We start from the raw sequence: 22,193 nt of genomic DNA, 5'->3' as shown, positions 1-22,193 counted from the left end.
GTACTTGTTGTACTCATAGTATTTAACTATACATCATATACATTGGCTTCTTCTTGGTGTGAATTAAATATATTTCTTTTTAATTTTCTGCTCAAAATTCTTTGGGGGTGGTTTCCCTTGCCATAGAACAGTGTTCTGACTCTTTGCTGTGACATGCAGAGCACTTTACCACAGCCTACATTTCTTATACCTTTTTCTAGCATAAAACATTTCAGAATACAATTTTAGAAGGAATATTGTCTTTAAAGGAATATTGTCTGCAAAGGACTGAGGGTCCCCTCTTCTTGGCGTCACCTCTTACTTGAATAAGGCCTTAAGTAAGTGACTTAAACTCTGTAGTCCTCAGGTTCCTCATCTTGAATATGGGTTTTGTACCCATAGAGCTGAATTGCTATGAGCATTAAATTAATTAATCCATGTAGAGTTCTATGTCCAGCACCTCATAAGTAGTAAGTGTTAGATAGGTGTTTGCTATGTCTGTAAAATGGGGATAATATTACCAGGAGCATTTTGTAATAAAATGAGATAAGACAGCCGGCGCCGCGGCTCACTAGGCTAATCCTCCACCTTGCGGCGCCGGCACACCAGGTTCTAGTCCCGGTCGGGGCGCCGGATTCTTTCCCGGTTGCCCCTCTTCCAGTGCAGCTCTCTGCTGTGGCCTGGGAGTGCAGTGGAGGATGGCCCAAGTGCTTGGGCCCTGCACCTCATGGGAGACCAGGAGAAGCACCTGGCTCCTGGCTTCGGATCGGCACAGAGTGCCGGCCGTAGCGGCTATTGGAGGGTGAACCAACGGAAAAAAGGAAGACCTTTCTCTCTATCACTCTCTCTCACTGTCCACTCTGCCTGTTAAAAAAAAAAAAATGAGATAAGACAGGAGTATTTTGTAGTAAAATGAGATAAGACAACCCATGTGATGCATCTAGAACAACTTTTAGTACAGTTTGGATAGTGAGTTCTCTCCATTGTCCAGGCCTCAGTCTGGAATGCGTTTCTGCCTCTTGAGAGCTTCCACTGCCTTTTATTTATGGCATTAATACAGCACTAGCCACTCCATGTGTTGTGTGTGTGTATAAATGTACATATGGGTACATCTGAGTATAATGCATATATAAATGTATAATATGTAAATATGTATAGATATACATATATATGTATATATACAGTTATGTGCATGAACTATCAACTGTTAGCTGCTTTTGATGGAGGGGGCTGTGAATTATTAATCCACGTCACTAATTTGTGAGTTAATCTGAGGTGCAGATGGGTGAGATGGTATTGGTAATGATTATGAATGCAGCCTCTTGAGACAAACATGGCTCTACATGTCAGCCTTACCCCTGCTTGCTCCAGGATCTTGGGCAGATTAGTTAATCTCGTCATAGAGCTGGTTGAGGTCATCAAACATACGTAAAGCACCGTAACCACTGAAAGAGCTTAATAAATGTTATCTGGTACTAATAGCTTACAGAGATTTATTAACTTTAATGTTCCTCTTCGGAATGTAAAGGTTTAACACTCTGATCTCTTAAAAAATTTTTGACTCTTTTATTCCTTTAGATTATGATATGGATAGATGAGGTGTGTGAATCTGCCATTTTAATTTCAATTATTGGCCTTTATCTCTTCCAGAAAGTCCAGCCATGGTAAGGACTAAAACGGGAAGTTCTATAATAAGTGGCAGGGCGAGGAGCATCTTCCCTATTTTCATTAATAAATAAGACAAAGAGGCCACCCCTGTGATAAAGGAACAACCTTGCTATCACGTCTTTGTTGAAATTGAAGAAATGAAATGAACACTGACGGAGTTGAGTGATGTCACTCTGTCATCTGCCATCCCTGAAATGCCACTTCCTCTTGGTAGGAAAATGAGGAGCTGGCACAGGAACACAACTTGACCCCTCCTGAGGGACCGTCAGCTCTTCAGCTGCTCACTATCACTGTCATTGTCAGACACCTGGCTACCTCCTCTTCCAAGAAGACAGATGCAACATGAAGAAATGAGTGAGACCGCAGCAGAAGGGGTTGCTTTGCAGCTGATTACCTAAAGAGCCTAGTAGATCATGCCTGCAGCCTCCCCTCACTGCCACACATAAACTTTCACTTCAATTCTACATAAATAAATGGGTGTGTTCTATTTGTGCTGGGCAATGTTCTAGATGTTCTAGATGTGGGAAGTCACAGTGAGGCAAGCGCACAGATTGCTCTGATTGAGTAATGCCCTCAAGAAAATTTGTGATGTGATGGGAAGATAGAAGTATTCTAAAATTCATTGAAAATCTAAAAATAATGCACAGTAAACCAGTGATGAGAGCCGTGGGTCTCTGAGGAGGGAAGGACCTGCCAGGTGCAGAGGATCAGTATTTTTAAGAAAATACTGGAGGGCTAGCGCTGTGGTATAGAGGGTTAAGCCACTGCCTGCAGTGCTAGCATCCCATATGAGCCCCTTTTTGAGCCCTGGCTGCTCCACTTCTGATCCAGCTCTCTGCTATGGCCTGAGAAAGCAGTAGAAGATGGCCCAAGTGCCTGGGTCCCTGTGCCCATGTGGGAGACCCGAAGGAAACTCCTGGATCCTGGCTTCAGTTGGCCCAGCTCCAGCCACTGCAGCCAGTTTGGGAGTGAACCAGCAAATGGAAGACACCCCCCGACACACTGCCTGTCTGTAACTCTGCCTTTCAAATCAATAAATAAATCTTAAAAAAAAATACTGGGCATATTTCCAAGGGATATAAAATCAGAATGTTAAAGAGATGACTTAAGTTCCATGATCATTGCAGCACTATTCACAACAGCCAAGATATGGAATCCATTTGGGTATCTATCAACAGCTGGACAGATAAACAAAATGCGGTAGATATATAGAGGCAATGGAATATTATTTAGCTGTACAAAAGGAAATGTCACTTATAAACATCATGGATGAACCTACAGAGCTTGAAGTTTTATGAACTAAGCCAGGCACAGAAAGACAAATATGACAGAATCTCATGTGTATGTGGAATCTAAAGAAGTTGATCTCACAGAAGCAGAGAATACAGTAGTGGTCACCAGGGGCTGAGGGCTGAGAGAGTTGAGGAGATACTGTTCAAAGGACACACACTTTCAGTTAGACATGAAGAATCAATTCAAGAGCTCGACTGTACACCATGCTAACTGTGGTTAATAGCAATTTATTGCATACTTGAAAATTGCTAAGACAGTAAGTAGATTTCAAGTTTTTGTGCCACAAAAATATGAGTATATGAGGTTAATTAACTTGTTAATTAACTTGATTACCTGTCAATAAAAAGTTTTTAAAAGAAACGACTCTGTGGCAAATGATATGCTGGAAATTTTTTAAAGATGGATTTATTCATTTATTTATTTGAAAGGCAGAGTTACAGAGGTGGGGGTAGATCTTCCATTCACTAGGTCACTCCCCAAATGGCCGCAAAGGCTGGGCTGATCCGGAGCTAGGAGCCAGGAGCTTCCTCTGGGTCTCCCACATGGGTTCAGGGGCCCAAGGACTAGGGCCATCCTCCATAGCTTTCCCAGGTGCATTAGCAAGGAGCTGGATTGGTAGTGGGGAGCCAGGACTTGAACCAGAATCCATATGGAATGCTGGTGTTACAGAAGTTGGCCTTAACTGCTATGCCACAGCACCAGCCCCTTCCTTGGAATTCTACATATAATATTTCTACAAAGAAAAATCAAATGAGGCAATGAGGTAGGCATTTGTCACAGTGGTTAAAAATGCCTCTTAGTGGGGTAGACATTGTGGCATAGTGGGTTAAACCAGCATTTGGGACATCCATATCCTATAAAAAAGTGCTAGTTCATGTCCCAGCTACTGTGCTTCTGATCCAGCTTAATGCTAATGGAAGGCACTAGATGATGGCTCAAATACTTGAGTCTCTGCCACTCTCATGGGAGATCTGGTTGTAGTTCAAGGTCCTGACTTCAGCCTGACACAGTCCTGTCTGTTGAGGGCATTTGGGAGTGAAACAGTAGATGGAAGATTTCTCTCTCTCTCTCTCTCTCTCTCTCTCTCTCTGTGTGTGTGTGTGTGTGTGCCCATAAACAGAAGACTGGATAAAGAAATAAATAGGATATGTACTCTATAGAATACTATACAGCAGTAAACAAAAAAATGAAAACCGGTCATTTGCAATAAAATGGCGGAATCTGGAAAACATCATGCTGAGTGAAATAAACCAGTCCCAAAGGGACAAATATCATATGTTCTCCCTGATCTGTGACCACCTAAAAGGAAACCTGTTGAAGTGAAATGGACACTATGAGAAACAATGATTTGATCAGCCCTTGCCCTGACTATCGAGGAACAACTTACTATTTTATTCCTTTTAATATTTTTTGTTCTACTTAATACCATTGGTAGAACTCTTTAATTTAGACAAAATTATTCTTAGGAGTTTAAATTTAACTGAAAAGTGATCTCTGTTAAATATAAGAGTGGGAGTAAGAGAGGAAGGAGATGTATAGTTCGGCACATGCTCACTCAGACTTACCCCTAATGGTAGAGTTAGAAACGTGTCAGGGGATTCCGATTCAATCCCATCAAGGTGGCATGTACCAATGCATCTTACTAGTCAAAGTGATAATTTTAAGTTCATAATTGATCATAATGATAGGATTAAGAGTCAAAGGGATCACATAAACAAGACTAGTGTCTGCTAGAATTAAAAAGGAAAGAACGATCCAACATGGGAAGCGGGATACACAGCAGACTCATAGAATGGCAGATGTCCTAAACAGTACTCTGGCCTCAGAATTAGCCCTTAAGGCATTTGGATCTGGCTAAAAAGCCCATGAGAGTTTCTCAGTCATGGAAAACCAAGAAACTGTGGCAAAAAAAAAAAAAAATGACCTAAATGAAAGATCTGTGAGATCCCAGTGGAAAGAATGGGTCATCAAAGAAGGAGGTACCTTTCTCTGAAGGGAGGAGAGAACTTCCACTTTGCTTATGCCTTGTCTAAATAAGATCGGAGTTGGTGAACTCAAGAGGTTTCCATAGCCTTGGCAGCTCATGACAAGAGCCTTGGGTGATTACTGACATCCTAAATAAGAGTGTCAATTTGTTAAGTCAACAACAGGAGTCACTGTGCACCTACTTCCCTTGTAGGATCTCTGTCCTTAATGTGTTGTATTATGTGAATTAACAGTAAAACTACTACTAGAACAGTACTCTATACTTTGTGTTTCTGTGTGGGTATAAACTGTTGAAATCTTTACTTAGTAAATGCTAAGTAGATCTTCCGTATATAAAGATAAATGAAAATGAATCTTGATGAAAAATGGGATGGGAGAGGGAGTGGGAGATGGGATGGTTGCGGGTGAGAGGGAGGTTATGGGGGAAGAAAGCCACTATAATCCAAAAGCTGTACTTTGGAAATTCATATTTATTAAATAAAAGTTAAAAAATTTTTAAAAAATAAATATTTTTAAAATGATGTCTCTTGGGATGCTCACGTCAGAGTACATATCAGAGTATATGGGTTTGAGTCTCAGCTCTGCTTCCAATTCAAGCTCCTTTCCTATACTCACCATGTGAGGCAGCAGGTCTTGGCTCAAGTAGTTGGGTTGCTGTCACCCATGTGAGAGATCTAGTTGAGTTCTGAGCTCTTGGCTTTGGTATGGCCCAACCATGGCTGTTGTGACCATTTGAGGAATGAACCAGCAGGTGGAAGATCTCTGCATCTCTCTCTCTCTTTCAAATAAATTAAGTTCTAAAAAATCAAATGATGTAACTATTCTTAACTCTTCTACAGTTGATTCAGTTAAATCTCTGAGTGTTAAAGTAACCTGTCAACATCACACAGTTAGTGATACTTAAGGTGGCATCCAGCCCCAAACTCTTAACAGTTTCCTTTCCACTAGAGACAATAGGAGGTGGCTTTTGATTGAGGTTGAAAAATTTCAATAGGTAGAAAGAATGGGCATAGAGAGGACAAAAGAGAAGGCTTTTCACCCTGAGGAGGGAAGGGAGTATCATGAAAGCCAAACATAGGACAGAGATTGGATGTTCTCACTACTGTGTGGCATCTTAAACAATTGAACTCAGAAGCAGAGAGGAGAGAGAAAGAGAGAGAGAGAGAGAAACAGAGACAGAGAGAGACAGAGACTGAGAGATCTTCTATTTGATGGTTCATGCCCCAGATTTATGCAACAGTTGGGTGGGATGGGAAGTGGAAGCCATCAGGACTCAAATTGGTGCTCATATTGGAAGCCGGCATTGAGGTAACAGCTTAACCTGCTGCCCCACAACACTACCCTCAGAAGTTTGAGTTTTTTTCTTTTTTAAAATATTTATGTATTTATTTGAAAGGCAGAGTTACAGACAGGCAGAGGCAGAGAGAAAGAGAGAGAGAGAGAGAGCGAGGTCTTCCTCCACTGGTTCACTCCCTAAATGGCCGCAATGGCTGGAGCCAAAACGATCTGAAGCCAGGAACCAGGAGTTTCTCTGTATCTCCCATGTAGGTGCAGGGACCCAAGGACTTGGGCCATCTTTTACTGATTTCCCAGGCCATAGCAGAGAGCTGGATTGGAAATGGAGCAGCTGGGACTCGAACCGGCAGCCATATGGAATGCTGGCACTGCAGCTGGCAACTTTCCCTGCTAAGCCAAAGTGCCGGCCCCCAACTGAGTTTTTTTGAGATACATTGCAGAGTTACAGAGTGTGATGAACCTAGCTAATAAATTATTTTTTGGCGATTTATTTATTTTGGGACTGGAATTTAGAGGCTCTGTCCTGACTCTTGATTGCTACTTCCTGATATTGGGCAAATTACATCCATTCTCCGGAGCTGGGTTTCTTCATGGGATGAGGGAAGGTTAACTGCCTCATTCTGAATATCTTCCCTCCAGTCAAAGCAGAAGCTGAGGAGCTTTTGCGGAATTTATTTTGTCCTTAGAGGTCCTTTCTTCTCTTTTGGGTATTTCCCCCCACACCTCCAGCAAGACGGCCAGTGTCCCACCTCAGGGGAGTTAATTGCAAGCCCCAGTCTACCCTGAGTGAGGGAGCAGGTGAGCAGGGGCAGGGGAGCTGAGTCAGAAGAGGAAGGTGGGGTTGGACGCCAGCTCACAGCAGAACAAAGATTCCTCCCCAGCACTCAGCTGACTGTGGCTGGGGATCCCCAGACTGGAAGGTCTCAAAGTCTGTTGTCTCTGTGGATGGAAGTGACACACCACAGGCCTGCACCATGCACACACCTACCAACCAACTGTGTTCACCAAACATGGCTGGTAAATTCTGGATGCTGGGCCCCTGGCTGGTAAAATTAAAAAGCCACCATGTCCTTGAGCATCAGCATAGTGGAGACAAGCAAAGGTGGAATATGGACTCACTTGAAGCTAAATTTAAGCGTTTATAGTATTAATTCACTGAATCCCTAATTCTCCTTCCTGTGTTCATAATGTCAGTTTATCCCTGGTTTGCTGAATACACTAACAGTGGCTTCCTGGGTAATAGTTAGGAGTGGTGGGGGGGTGGACGCTGCCCATTTAGGACTCCTTGGCTTTTACACTCCCTGTGTCATCTGAAGCAGACCAGCGGCCACTTTGTGCTGCTGGGTTTTCTCGTGGTAAGATGAGGAAGGTAGGCTGGATCCGTGGCTTCATTCATTAGCTTGGATGACCTTTTTCTAACCATAGGTTTCACATTTTGAGACAATGTCACCCTCAACCATTTACATTTGTTAGGTATTTATTAAATAATCTGCCTTTCCTAGCATTTTCTTTAATTGTGTACATATATATTTGTAGTCAGAAGATCTGATCGCACTGAGGTATCTGGTGTGGCCACTCTGAGGTGCAGCTATTCCACAGCCTCACCTGGGGGCCTTACCTTACCCCAGGAGAACTTGGGGTTTCTGGAAAGATGTTTCTGAAGATCGAAAGGAGTTGATGGAAAGAACTAGCCAAGAACACCAGGGGACATGGATTTCAATCCCCATTTTATGTTACATGGCTTTGGACAAATTACTTAACTTCTCTGAACCTTATTATTCTCACTTTTTAAATGGAGATAATCATGGATTTGTATCCACCCTGCATACTGCACAGGTTTTTTTCTAGGCGTTAAACAGTATGCTGGATGTATGATACAAATGTAAGTTGTTATTCCTCATAATGTAAATATTTCAATTCCATATATTACTAGAATGTTTGATTGCAACTGACCAGTTTTCAAACTTGGATCCCAGGGTCCATCCTGCCTGTTGTGTGAAATGGTCTACCTCATCTTATCATCTGCTTCTTTTCCTTATTCACAACGTATTAGTATTGTGGTAAAATACACATGCACTGTGACATTTTAGCCATTTGAAAGTATACAATTAAGTGTTGTTAGTATCTTCACAATGTCACACAGCCATCACTACTATCTTGTTCCAAAACATCTTCATCACCCCAAAAGAAAACAGCTTCCCATGAAGCAGTTGTTCCCCACTCCATTTCAGCCCCTGGCAATGACTAAGCTACTTCCTGTCTCTGTGGATTTGCCTTTTCTGGACATGTCAAAGAAATGGAATCATACAATATGTGCCCTTTTGTGTCTAGCTTCTTTACATCAGAATTTTGTTTCCAAGCTTCATCCATGTGGTGGCCTGACCAGTACTTCAGGACTTTCCATGGCTATGTGATATGCCACGGAGTGGTTTCCACCTGACCTTTGTGGATTGTTAATGTCCTTGGAGACTGACTACACACAGATACACTCTTCTGCCCACCACAATTTCATGTGACATCAGTGCCTGCAGGGACACCTTCAAGCTTATTAACATGCCCTAGGTTAAGATTCTTGTTTAAATAAGGGGCTTTTCTCTGGATTTTCTCATTCGTTCACTCACACCATTTATTCCTAGTCACTAATGGTGTGTAATGTGATTTTCTATGCTCAGGGTGCAGGGGAGAGGGTGTAATAAGAGTGATAAATAGGCAGACAGCCTGGGAGCTTGCTCACCTAACTCATACGGCTTGCTTTCTAGTGGTGGGAGACAAACAGTAAGCAAATAAATCATACATAAAGAGATAAAAAAAAATGCCATGGGAGAAACAAAGTCAGAGAGTGAGCTTGGATGAGCCAGGGAGGAGGCATTATAATTTCAAATAGGGTGGCCAGCAGAGAGCTTCCTTGGGAAGGTGACCTTTGGATGAGTGTTTGAGGGCATGAGCAATTTAACTGTGAATTCAGTCTTACCTGTAACCAGACCTGATTACCATTCCAGAAGACACCCTAGTAAAGAGGTCTAGGTAATGTTCCTTTTTCCTGCTCCAGGAACAATCCTTCTTTAAATTATGAAGTAGATATTCAGGTGCATATGTGGATTTTCTCAAGTTTTCCTCTCTCAAACCCCAAAGTTCATTAGGCTTCATAGTAATTTAGAACAAGGCTTGGGAATCAGATTCTATTTTGCCACCTGCGTGGCCAGAAAGGTGGTTACCTTTCTTCATAGCTTTTCTACCTACAAAGTGGTAATAATGCTAATTTCATTGTTTTTTTTTTTTCAGTTGCAATGAAAGGTAGAACACCCCTGAAATACAGATTTTGCTCAATAAACGGTGCATAGTAATTTTGTTTACAGAACACTTATGGATTGCTATTCTCTCTTGAAGTAAAACCCAGTTGCATGTTGCTTAACCAGAGGGAAAAGGGAAGCATTCTGTTGCATGTGCTGCTTTAGTCAGAAAAAGAAGGAAGTGGGTCAGTGTGTTACGGGGCTGGGAGAGAAAGAGCCAAGCTGTTCCAGCCCCACAGATACTGGGTGGCTGATGTCTCACCTCTCCATCTCTATTTTAAGCACCATTCTGGGGTTTCCTGGGATCTGAGTTCTTTGTGTCTCATTTTGGCCTTAAAGGCAGAATCTCCCTTACCCAGTTGCTTGCCTCTGTTCTCTCTGGTCTCCTCGAGTATACTTCCCTGGTCTTGCTTTTGCTTCTCCCTCTCCAACCGCCTGTCACTCAGCTTTCCTACTCTGCTTTATTTTCCTTCAGAGCACTTAATGCAAGCTTCTGAATCCCAGTGCATAGAACAGGCCTTAGAACTAGCAGTCACACAAAATAATTTTTATTGGACTGGAAAACTTATGGAAAATCTGAATTCAGGGATTTTGTACTTACTGCTCACTTCATGTTAGGTGTGACTAAATGACTGACTTTGACCAATGAGCAATGTGAGTGGACATGACAATATACCACCTTAAGGCAGAAGCTTAAAGAACTAGTGTATGTTGGGCACCTAGCAGCGACTGAGGTAGTGGTTGCATTGTCCTCACCCTTCCCAGAGTGACTACATTGAAAGAGCCTCCGTTGCTTTCTTGTGAGGAGCATGTTCTAGGAGCCAGACATGAATCCTTGTTGTTTTGAGCCACAGAGCTTTGTGGGCTGTTTGTTACTATTCCATAACCTAGGCTCTCCTGACAGATACAGTTACCAACCTTACAGTTTAACCTCCTTACTCTTTCAAAGAGAGAAGTCTGGTGTCCCTTTACCTTCAAATAAAAGGCACATGATTAGAAAAAAAAAATGGATGTGGGCTGAGAGTGTTGTCTTCAGTCACATCTAGTTTGTTCACAAGAAGTCTATAGGATAAGCTTGGGTCAGTTCCTACACCATCTACTTTGTTTTAGGTATTGCTGAAGGAGATGACGTTTCAGAAGTCATTTCTCTCCAGGAACAGAGAGCTCTCCACGTGACTCACCACATTCCCTATCTCCAGCCTCCACAGAAATGACCAAGTCTGCTGTCTCTGTCAGTCTTCACCCCTTCCGTTCAAAGGATGGACAACTGTCCTAATGTTCCATTTCAGATGAGTTGTTCGACGTTTTGGTATAGTAGAGGAAAAAAATATTTGGCATTGGAGAACTTTGATTTAAGTATCCACTTACTAGATCTATGATCTTGGATAAATTGTTTATGTTTTTTCGAGCCAGAATACCACGGTTACAAAATGGGGATGACAATGTAAGTCTTAAACAAAATTCTTGAGGTCAGAGGTATTTTGGAAGTGCTATTTTTCCCCAGATTTTACAAAGGTAGTGTGTTGCATGTGATTTATAAATCAAGACAATCATGGCAGGACCTAGAAGGTCCTCCAAAAGCCAACACATTAATATTTCTGCGGCAAAATTGATCAGTAGTCAGTAAATGGAATAAAGACTATGAAGAAGCCTTATCATTGTGTGAGTTCTGGAACTTTCGGTTTTGGAGTTTAGAGAAATCATTGACAAAATATTATGTACCTGTACTCATTTTTCAGGTTCTTATAAGGAATAAATGAAATCATGGATCTAAAAAGGACATTGTGTACAATGTCACCATAAAAAAGAGAATGGTTACATCCTACTGGCACAGAATTGGCAGTTCATTCAGGAACATTCAACAATAATGGCCATACTTAATGAGCATCTCCCAGATGCCAGTCATTGTTCTAGGTGCTGGCTCTTGCATCATTAGTGGATCAAAGATCTATTTCTTTCCTCCAATCTCTTTCCTAGAGGATATATGGGATTCTATGCAACTCTGTGTCTTAGCCCATTGGGCTGCTATAATAAAAACACCTTAGACTGGGTACTTATTGTTCATGGTTCTGGAGGCTGGGACTGCTAGCAGATTTGTTGTCTGGTGGAAGCGCCTCCTTCATAGAAAGTGTGTTCATGTAGCATCCCCACATGGCAGAAGGAGTGACAGTCTCCTTCAGGCCTCTTTCATAATTGCTTCCCCAAAGCCCCACCTCTTAATACCCTTGCATTGGGAATTAGATTTCAGCACGTGTGTTTTGGAGTGTACGCATATTCCAGCCATAACCCTTTCTTACACGTATATTTACGTAGGGTCAGTCTCTATGTTTCTTATGCTTACTAAGTTTCTTCATTAGTTGGAGCTTTAAAAATATATCAGATAAATTTTCTACCTGGTAAGTCACGTTCTGAGCAGGAAAACGTGGCACTGAGGCCTAATTAACATTTGGGTTGCCCCCAGTTTCTATGGAGATGAGTCTAGCCCCTCGGGGGAGCAGTGATGGATGTGTAATCTCCAAGATAAGTAGCTGACAGGTAAGAAATGTTCCTTTCTCTTGTGCATTAATTATTCACATTCATTATTCATCAAATACCATGAATTTCTATTTAGAAACTGGACCAAATAGTTAGAGAAGTTCTCCCCAGTATACTTTCTATAATCCAGTTCTTTGTAGGGACTGCTAAGAAGATCTGCTGTTTGGTCTAGCTTAATGGCGGTGTTTGATATCCTGAGGATAGAGGATAAAGACTAAACACCTTGTGCACTACAGTAGCAGAACCTGTTAAAGGCTTCGCCCTTCCTGGTCTCTTTTGTAGCTGCTTCCTCCCTGTAAGCTTAGTAAGAACTCAGACCTTACTTGTCTTGTTCACTACCCCAACCCCTAAACCAGAATAGATATTTGATGCATGTTTTTTGAATGAAAAAATACATGTTGAGTCTGGAGTTGGCAGAGCTTGTCGGAATGAATGCATGTGTGAACTTGTGGGTGATCCAGTCCTGCTTCCTTCTCCCTCCTCATACTCTTCTCTCTGCCTAAGAGAAAACATGCAATGAGGCAGAGAAAGAAGGTAGTGGGGCAAGACCCTTAACCCATCCCAGGATAGGCTCCCCTTGGCACATCTTTCAAATCCATTCTCACTATGAACACTGCCTTCTAACTCATTTGTATGCCCTGTCCTCTGCCTGAAGCATATCCCAGAAATGTGGTAAATTAAGAACTTCTGATTGTCTCAATAAGCCAGACTGTGAAATGACACATGGTGCCTTGTCCCAGTATCCAGTTTTTGCTCAAGGTCAATTCTCTATGATTTAATTTTCAAAAAAAAAAAAAAAAAAAATTCACCCAAGGTCTATTTATACAATGCCAATTTGCCAGAAATGTGCTTTTAAGAATCAACTTAGGCCGGCGCCGTGGCTCACTAGGCTAATCCTCTGCCTGCGGTGCCAGCACCCCGGGTTCTAGTCCCGGTTGGGGTGCCAGATTCTGTCCCGGTTGCTCCTCTTCCAGTCCAGCTCTCTGTTGTGGCCCGGGAAGGCAGTGGAGGATGGCCCAAGTCCTTGGGCCCTGCACCCCATGGGAGACCAGGAAAAAGCACCTGGCTCCTGGTCAGGTAGCGGCCATTTGGGGGGGGGGTGAACCAACAGAAGGAAGACCTTTCTTTCTGTCCCTCTCTCTCTCTCACTGTCTAACTCTGCCTGTCCAAAAAAAAAAAAAAAAAAAAAAAAGAATCAACTTAAAAAGTAGATAGCCAGGGGCCCTCATTGTGGTACAGCAGGTTAAATCATTGCTTGCAAGGCTGGCATCCCATATCAGAGTGCTGTTGTGAGTCCCAACTGCTTTACTTCTGATCCAACATTCTGCTAATATGTCTAGAAAAGCAGTGAACGATGGTCCAAGCCCGCCACCCACATAGAACCCCTGGATCGAGTGCCAGGCTCCTAATGTCAGCCTGTACTAGCCTTGGCCATTGTGATCATTTAGGGAGTGAACTAGTAGATGGAATCAACCTCTCTCTCTCTCTTTCTCCTCTCTCTCCCTCTCTTTCTCTCCCCCCCCCCCCCGCAGACTCTGTCTCTCCCTCTCTCTTTGTCACTCTGCCTTCCAAATAAATATATATTTCTGTAAAGAAAAATGTGGAGAGTCACTGGTGTTTTGTAAGCTGATTCCAAAAGCCTTTGGAGTTATCTGATATTGCTTTATTGTTTGCATTACTCTTGGTTTAATCAGAATCATTTCTTCATGGCAAGTCAATTTTTTTGTGTTTGTAGATTTTATTTGTTGACTTGTGATTTTTTTGGTATGTGTATATGTGTGTATATATGTATGTATGTGCATACCTGTCTATATGTTGTATTTCAAATCAGGTATTGTACATGTCTTAAATGTGAAGGCTAATATAAAACAAAGCAGATATCTCTTGTCTGACACATTCTCAATCTGGCTTACTACCTAAATAATTGTTAACTGGTTCAAATAAATGAAATTTTTTTCATTGCGTTTTTAGCATTAGAGAAGCACTTCAGAGTCTCAATTGTTACACACATAAACAATTGACCTTGCTTCCTTGGATTGACAGGGCTAAGTGGCTTACGTGAAATAGCTGCAGGAAAGCTAAAAACTAATTGTGCTTCTTAATAGCTCATTCTTTCTTCCATTCATGCATTCAATTATTTTTTTAGTACCAGTCCCTATTCTGGGTACAGAGAAGGAAAGAAAAATAAAATGTGGCTCCTGCTTTAGAAACTAGAGACCAGTTTGCTGTTTTGAACTTTTTTGGTAAATTGGAGGGATCATTCTTTCGAATTAATTGACTTTTTTTATGGGTGGGGGTCATTCTCGTAGCCCATTTTACCTTCTACTTTAAGGTAACTTATGTCTTCATCATACTGATTTTGACCTTCATAGTCTATCTTAATTCTTAAGATAACACGCTCTCTCGTCTTACAAATGCTCACTGTTTCATTAGAGGCTTCAGTTTTATCCCTGCCTGACAGCTGTATGTCTTCAGAGACTGTGTGATTTCGAAAACCAATATACAAGTCCTGCGCTTTCCCTTCTCCGCTGTGAATGCAGCGAGTCATTTGTCCTGTGGAAGATCAGCCTCTGCATCTGGGAAGTGGCTCGTGAGGTCTACCTCCCAGTGCTAACTGCAAGTGCAGTGCAGCTGAGGTGCTTGAGTATGCACTGAAGCACTCACGCGACAGGTGGAAGAGCTGAGTGCGCTACAGGGTCTGATGCAGGACGTGAGACGAGAACCCCAGGAACTCAGAGGAGAAAGCAATTAGGGAGATCACCAAGGCTTCACAAAGCGACTGTGGTGAACTAGGCTGGAGATGACGGCTTCCCAGTGAGGATAAATATTCTGGGCCAAAGAAAGTGTGTGGGCAAAGACCTGGAGGCACCAGAGCCCTTCACGCTTGCTGAATGAAGAACAGTAGCTGCCATAGGTTAGGTGTGAGTCATAGGTGTTGGTGAGTTAGGTAGAATCCAGTTCTTGAAGCATTTTGTATGCCACATGAAAGAGTCTGAGCTTTTTTTTAAGGAGCCACTGACCTCAGTAGACAGTTCTCTAAAGAAATACAAATGGCCAACACATATATGAAAAAATGCTCAAAATCAGCTAGCCATCAGGGAATTGCAGATCAACACCACAATGAGATTTCACCTCAACCGTGTCAGATGGCTAAAATCCAGAAGACCAAGAGTAACAAATGCTGGCGAGGATGTAGAGAATGGGAAACATTTACACAGTGTTGATGGGAATGTAAATTAGTGCAACGACTGTGGAAAAAATATGGAAATTTCTTAAAAACTAGAAATAGACTTGCTATATGATCTAGCAATCCCACTACTTGGTATATACCGAAAACACAAGAACACGCCGTATCAGAGATACCTGCACCAAGATGTTTATAGCAGCACTGTTCAAAATAGCCAAAATTTAGAATCAACTGAGGTATCCACCATCAGATGAATGGATAAAGAAAATGTGGAATATATACATATACATATCAATGGAATATTATTCATCTATAAGAGAATGGAATTCTACTGTTTGCATCAAAATGGATGCGACTGGAGAACATCATGTTGACTGAAATAAGCCAGGCACAGAAAGACAAATACTGCATGTTCTCCCCATATATATGGGAGCTAAAATTAAAAAAAAAAAAAAACATACACACATGAAGAAAAATGCCTGTGTCTATCAGTATTGCTATAAATATAGTTTTGTAAAACTTTGTTTTATACCTTTGTCAAACCAGTGATTAAGAATGTTATACTACTGTTGTCATAATGATCTTTGATTACTTTAAAATTTATTGTATATGGGTGAAATCATCATTTTCCCATTCACTTATTGTTTAAAGCCATTGTCTATAGTCCCACTCAACTAGAGTCTTGGCTTTTTTACTTGTTAAAATTCTTATCTGGTGAGGCATTAAGCCTTTTTACTGTAATGTGAATTTAAAATATGCCATCTCAAAGACTAAAAAAAAAAAAGACAGAGGAAAGAAGGATGGGAGAAAGATGGGGGAGGAAGGGAATATCATTATATTCTTAGAATTATATCTGCAAACTAAATTGAATCTGTTAAAAACTAATTAAAAATTTAACAAAATAATAAGGAGCCACTGAAGTTTCACTCACTCATTCATTCTGCAAAATGTGTTTTTGTGTGTGAACCAACATGTGCCAAGCACTGTTGTAAGCACTTGTGATACACAGGAAAAAGAATGAAAAGGAATCTCTGTACCAGCCACCCAATTTAAGAAATACGTGATTACCAATGCTTAACTCTCTGTGTTCCCCTTTCTCAATGGAATCTTTCTCTATGTTTCCCAAAAGTAAGCCAAAGTCTAAGATGCATGTGTGTTATTTCCTTGTTTTTCATTATGGTTTTATTCATCAGATGGCCAAGAAATATTTGTTGAGTAGATAAATAAAAACCTATTCCCCTGTGTTCTATAGTGGTCTGTATGTCTTTTCTTGCAGGTTTTCTCTCTGCTTTTGTTTTTATATTGTAATAGCAATGCTCTCAACCAGTTTTACAGGCTTAGTTTTCTTAATTTAAGTGCTACTGTGTGTCTGTATGAAATTGTTCTATTTACTATTGAAGTAACTTTTAAAAATTACTCTCAGAATCCCTTTACTTTAACATAGCAACTATTTATAATTTCTATCTCTTCTTTCCATCTTTATCCATGTGTAGACAGAGTAATTATAATTATTTTGTGTTTTGTACTTGAGATTTTGGCTTCATACTATTTTGTAGTGTCTGTATTCCTAGACGATCTCTGTATTAATTATTTTTATGACTGCACAGTATTCTATCAAGCAAATACATTATAATTCTTAATTCTCTTTATCATAATTAAATGACTAGATATTCAGGCTGCTTCCCATTTTTCAAACTATTATAAGTAACATTGCTGTAAAAGCCTTTTTACTTATAAGATTTTTTCTTATTTTGAATTATTTCCTTAGGATATATTTTTATGAATGAGATTACTCACCAAAGACATGATTAATTTTGTGTTTTTTGTTACCTGGGGGGCTTGCTTTATGTAAAAAAAATTGTTTATTTTTCTGATTATAAAAGTAATTTATGATCATTATAAAATATACGGAAGACATAGAATTGTATGAAAAAACTAAAAATCTCTCATAATATTAAATTTTTAATTCCTCCTGAATAGTTTGATATATTTCCATCAGCTCTCATAAAATTGGCTTCATATATTGCTTTGTATCCTGATTTGTAAGCTCAATCATCAACTTCTCCCATATCATTAAGTATTTTTCAAACAAGTGATTTTTTTAATGGTCACTTGGCTCTGTGTTGTATAGATGGCTATCAAACCTCACTATTAAATTTTACTGAAATAAACAATGTGTAAGTCATTTTCTTCATATGAACCTTCATGAAATTTTTGTTTTCTTAGCACAATTGTTTGACAATAAAAGGCTGAATACAGGATACAAAAATTATCAGCTTTCAATCCATGCAGGAATCATGCTTTTTGATAATATTCCTTTGCTACACTACTGCTTCTTACTACTGCTGGAACAACTGACCCAAATTCAGTTGTTCAAAGAGTAAAATCTGTTAGTTCTAGAGGCCGGAAGTCTAGCATGGAACTCACTGGGTTAAAATCAAAGTGTCAGCAGGCTGCGCTCCTTCCAAAGGCTGTAGGAAGAACCCATTTCCTTGTCCTTTCCAGCTTCTGGGGCTGCCCGCATTGCTTGGCTCCTGGCCCTCTTTCTCCATATTCAAAGCCAACAGTGTTGAGCCAAGTCCTTCTCATGCTGTTGCCTTTCCACACGGCCTCCTGCCCCATTCACCTCCCTCTTCTACTTATAAGGACCTTTGTGATTACATGTGGACTTCTGGTGTTTATCACATGCCCAGACACAAATAGGTACATGCAGACATTTGGCTGGTGATGGGACACACCATCAAGTAGAAATGAACACCACGCAGTGAGTTCAATCGCCGGTCCTTTGGCACTGGGGCAAGTCACTCAGTTCCATTCTTCCTACTCATTTAACATTTATGATATCCTTCTGACACATCAAGTTCTAGGAAATGTGTGAATAGCACAAAGAATAGAGAGATAACATTCCCTTTCTGTAACTCTCTAAAACCTTCCATTTTCACCTATAAAATTGCAACAAGAATGATTTCAGCCCCTCTGATTGTTGTGAAGATCAGATCAGGTAAAGGATATGCCAGCAAACTGGGAGGTGAGGAATTCTTGCAGTTTGAAATGTTTAACAGTTGTCTTCCTGAAAAGATAGGCGACTCAAGAAGACAGCGCATCTTGATCAACTTTTCTTTCATCTTCTGTATCATCTGTGTTATGGTAGCTGGCACCAGGGTCAGAGAACCTCTGTGCTTCTTTTTCTAGAAGCCCACTGAAGAGTCTTCTGGTACAATTACACCTTTGTCTTTTTAGGGGGTGATACAATTTCCAAAGCCTATCTAACGGATTTCTCGTGCTGTGAACTGGCCAATATGATTTCTTGAATCGTCGCCCAGTGTGGACTCAATTTATATTTGGAATTACATGCCATCTTGAAGAAATATCCTCCAGTGCCAGGGCCTTCTCAGAGCTAATTGGGCTTTGGCAGTGATGTCATTCCACGGTGGGCGTTTGTGGAGACTATGGCAGCGACAACCCAAGTCTTGTTTGCAGCAGTTGTGCCCTTGTGTGCAAAAAGGCTATTCCCCTCCCTCACGTGCAATCACTCCACCTGCTGAGGTTTTGCTTCTGTCTCCTTCAGAAGGTGGGAGATCAGTCGGCTGTATACTATGGCTAAAAGCATTCTCCTTCCTTGCTGTGTACTTCTATGACCATTTCCCTTATTATTAATATGGCTTAAAATGAAATTAGACAATGACATCATCAAACTTTTGAAAAGGAAATAGTCATAGCATCAAAGGGGGAAGTATCTCCTAATGTTACTATCATAGTCTTTGGAATCAAGCAAACCTGGTTTGAATGGTTGTCTAACTGCTCTGTGTGTATTGGACAAGTTAGTTAGCCTGCATGAGGTTCAGTTTTCCCATCTATAAAGTGAAGGTAATATTTTTGCAGCTTTGGACTTGGGGTTAAATGTAAGCCAGATTTGTGGCCACCTGCATTTATCTACTCACTTTGCTGACCTCGGAGTTTCTTTCTATCCTGCCAAATAATCTTCATGTTCTAACATTGGGAAGTAAAGAAGAATATTCTGGTGATTTCCAAGGGGAGATAGAGATTGTGGTTTTATCATATGTCCTGGGGTGGGACATTTACAATCCTTGAGATCCTTCCTGAATTGTCCTCAGCCTCACATCTATTTATTTATGAATAATTCAGTCCTGACATAAACCTGACACCCTTGCCTAATCCACAGTCACGTTACTTCTCAAACAGCTCAAAAGCCCTGTAATTGAAGTGGGCGTTTGGCCCAATAGTTAGGCCTGCGTCCCATAATGGGAATACCTGAGTTTTGAGTCCCAGCTCCTGACTCCAGCTTCCTGCAAATACATACCCTGGAAGGTTCTGGTGATGGCTCAAGTAATGGGTCCCTGCCATCCTCATAGGAGACCTGGATTGAATTCTCAACTCCTGGCTTTGGCCGGACCTAGGCCTGGCTGTTGAAGGCATTTGGGTAGTAAACCAGCAAATGAGAGTTCTCTTTCTCTCTCTCTCTCTAACTGTCTCTGCTTTTCAAATAAATCAATAAAGAGAGCCTTGTCATTAAGTGAGCAGCCAATTGTCAATCAGAAGGAATCTGAGCACTTACCTAATGTCACTGTGCTGTGTCTTTTCAGCTCTCATCTCTCACTTAAAATGGTCTATCAAAATATTGCTTGTGATCATATTTGTTTTCCTCCTGAGAGGTGTTCCAAGGGGAATATAAGAACAACTTCCCTTATTTTGCTATACTTGTTTCAAATTATATCATACATGTAAAACATTTAACACAATGTCTGCACAGAGGAGGACTCAACAAGTGAAATTTCATTTTTTAAGGCAAAGCAAAAGGATTGGGGTGAGACAAGTAGCTCTGATATATCTGGATCAATTGCATTGTTTAGGGATTGATGTCTTTGTCCCTTAGTTATTAAGCAGCTCTGACATGAAAGGCATCAGGGGTGTGTCACTTGGGACTCAACTTTCCATCAGGAGACCTGAGCACATCTCTACACAGACAGAGCAGTTAGCCATCATCAGCCTCTAAATTGTAAAGGTATTTGCTATATTGCAATTTTATTAAAGAAAATAAATACTTAGCCACCATTCTATCCTCTCCAACAAGCAAGTTTCATTGACCTCACTTTCCTTCACCTGAATGGCCCTAGATCCCTCAGTGCCCCTGTGAGCGGTTACTGGATTCATGGAGACACATCTCTCTCTGGGTCATACTAAGTCTGTTCAGACTGCCTCCTACCACGGTGGGCTTGTCAGCTCTTCTGTTGGCCTGGTGACTTTCTATCTTTTTTAACTATAGAGAATGTATTCTGAGCCAGACAGTCAAAGGCTAGGGAAATGTGGGAGAGAAGACATGGATTTCAGAAGAACCCAAGGCCAGTCACATGGAGAAGTCAGCTGTCCGGTGAGCTGAGGGTTCAAATCAGAGCCGAGGGGAGGGGTTTATCTTGCTGAGGGAGCAGCGAGTCAATGACGTTTCATGTGGCCCTGAGGAACAAGGAAGGATTTTGTTGGTTGCAAATGAGATGACAGCAACCATTCCAGACTCTTAGGTGTGCCAGCTGGAATCAAAGTGAGAACTTTAAGGGGGAAGGGAAACTTTAGAGGACAGAATTAATGCCTTTTTATTCTGTTGGCCCTTCTTATGTGGAGATCCAGCTCTCTGAGTTCAGGTTCCGAGTGCCTTTGTGCTTTTCTTTACCGGGGAACACTCTCTTAAATGAGGGTCTTTTTCTCCTTAAACAAAGAGGTTGAACATTCGTCCAAGTTAGCAAACAACCTAAACCCAGTGCCTGTCACAGAGGCTAGTCTCTAGTGTGTGATCAATATCAATAACTGTTGTATGAACAGTATTGAATGAATGAATGAATCCATGGTTGAGCAAGCTCGGACCTCCTACCTCCATCTGGTATGATTTCTGCTATGTGGCAGTTGTTATGGTTTCTGTTGTTTGGAGATACTACCAGCAGTTGCTGACTGCTCCCAGTGTTCCCAGCAGCCTCCAAAGCAATCTACCTCCAGGCCTTGGTGAATCCCTACGTTCAAGAAACCCTCTGTAATGTATAACTGTCTCCCTAGTGTGAAAATGTTACACAGAGTAGGAAGTCACCAAGCAGCTTTAGAATTTGCTTTCTATTCCATCTACTTTAAAAAAAAAAAAAAAAGATTTATTTATTTGAAAGGCAGAGTTACAGAGAGGCAGAGGCAGAGAGAGATCTTATATCTGTTGGTTCACTCCATGCAAAGGTCAGAGCTGGCCAGTCTGAATCTAGGAGCCAGGAGCTTCTTCAAGGTCTCCCACGTGGGTGCAGGGGTCCAAGGACTCAGGCCATCTGCTGCTTTCCCAGGCCATAGCAGAGAGCTGGATTGGAAGTGGAGCGGCCGGGACTTGAACCAGCATCCATATGGGATGCTGGTACTGCAGGCAGCGGCTTTACCCGCTACACCACAGTGTTGACTCTGTGCCTTTAGTCTTCATTCCTTACATTCCTCCTGCCCATCATCATCAGGGACTTGGCATAATCACACCTTAAACCACACCCGTCACACGCATTCATGTGGCCTTTCTGTGGTCCACAGGCCAGAGTTACTTCCCCAGCCCAGGGCTTTTATCCCTACCTTTCACTTTGTTGACTCTCATGCTCATTCAATGGGTGTTAACGGAGCAGCTCTGAAGAAGGAGGCTGGTGTCGGGTGCTGACAATGAGTGACTGAGGAGCACAGGCGCAGGATCACCTCAAGGAGCTCGCTCTGTGGTAGAAGGAGCAGGAGTGAACGAAAGTTTTGCACAGGACCATGTGATGGGAGTTCTGATAAGTGGCACCAAAGGCGGGTAGAGGATGGTAATGTTGTTAGCAGGGCATCTAATTTGTTTAGGAGAGTCAAGACCAGCTTCCCTGAGGGGAGTTAGGGAAGGGCTCAGCAAAGAGGTGGGGAGAAGACACTCCTGGCAGAGGCACAGCATAACTAAAGGC

At 41.5% G+C, this 22,193-nt stretch overlaps 1 long non-coding RNA gene across 8 annotated transcripts in view; it reads left to right on the top strand.

Annotated features, from left to right (window-relative positions):
• Positions 1–22,193, top strand: part of LOC149128827 (uncharacterized) — a 328,324-nt gene that overhangs the window by 146,510 nt on the left and 159,621 nt on the right. The window contains exon 3 of one of the 8 annotated variants that reach the window (XR_016211138.1): positions 1,630–2,282. The exons of the other annotated variants lie outside the window; for them this stretch is intronic. This is a non-coding gene — a long non-coding RNA (uncharacterized LOC149128827). Of the gene's footprint in view, positions 1–1,629; positions 2,283–22,193 lie in introns of those variants that run through there. 8 annotated transcript variants of the gene reach the window in all.

This window comes from Oryctolagus cuniculus, chromosome 1, assembly GCF_051225735.1.
Source record: "Oryctolagus cuniculus isolate XC-2025 breed Fujian yellow rabbit chromosome 1, ASM5122573v1, whole genome shotgun sequence".
Taxonomy (NCBI): Eukaryota; Metazoa; Chordata; class Mammalia; order Lagomorpha; family Leporidae; genus Oryctolagus; species Oryctolagus cuniculus.
Note: the sequence above shows the minus strand (reverse complement) of the source record. Positions and strands in the feature narration are given on the sequence as shown.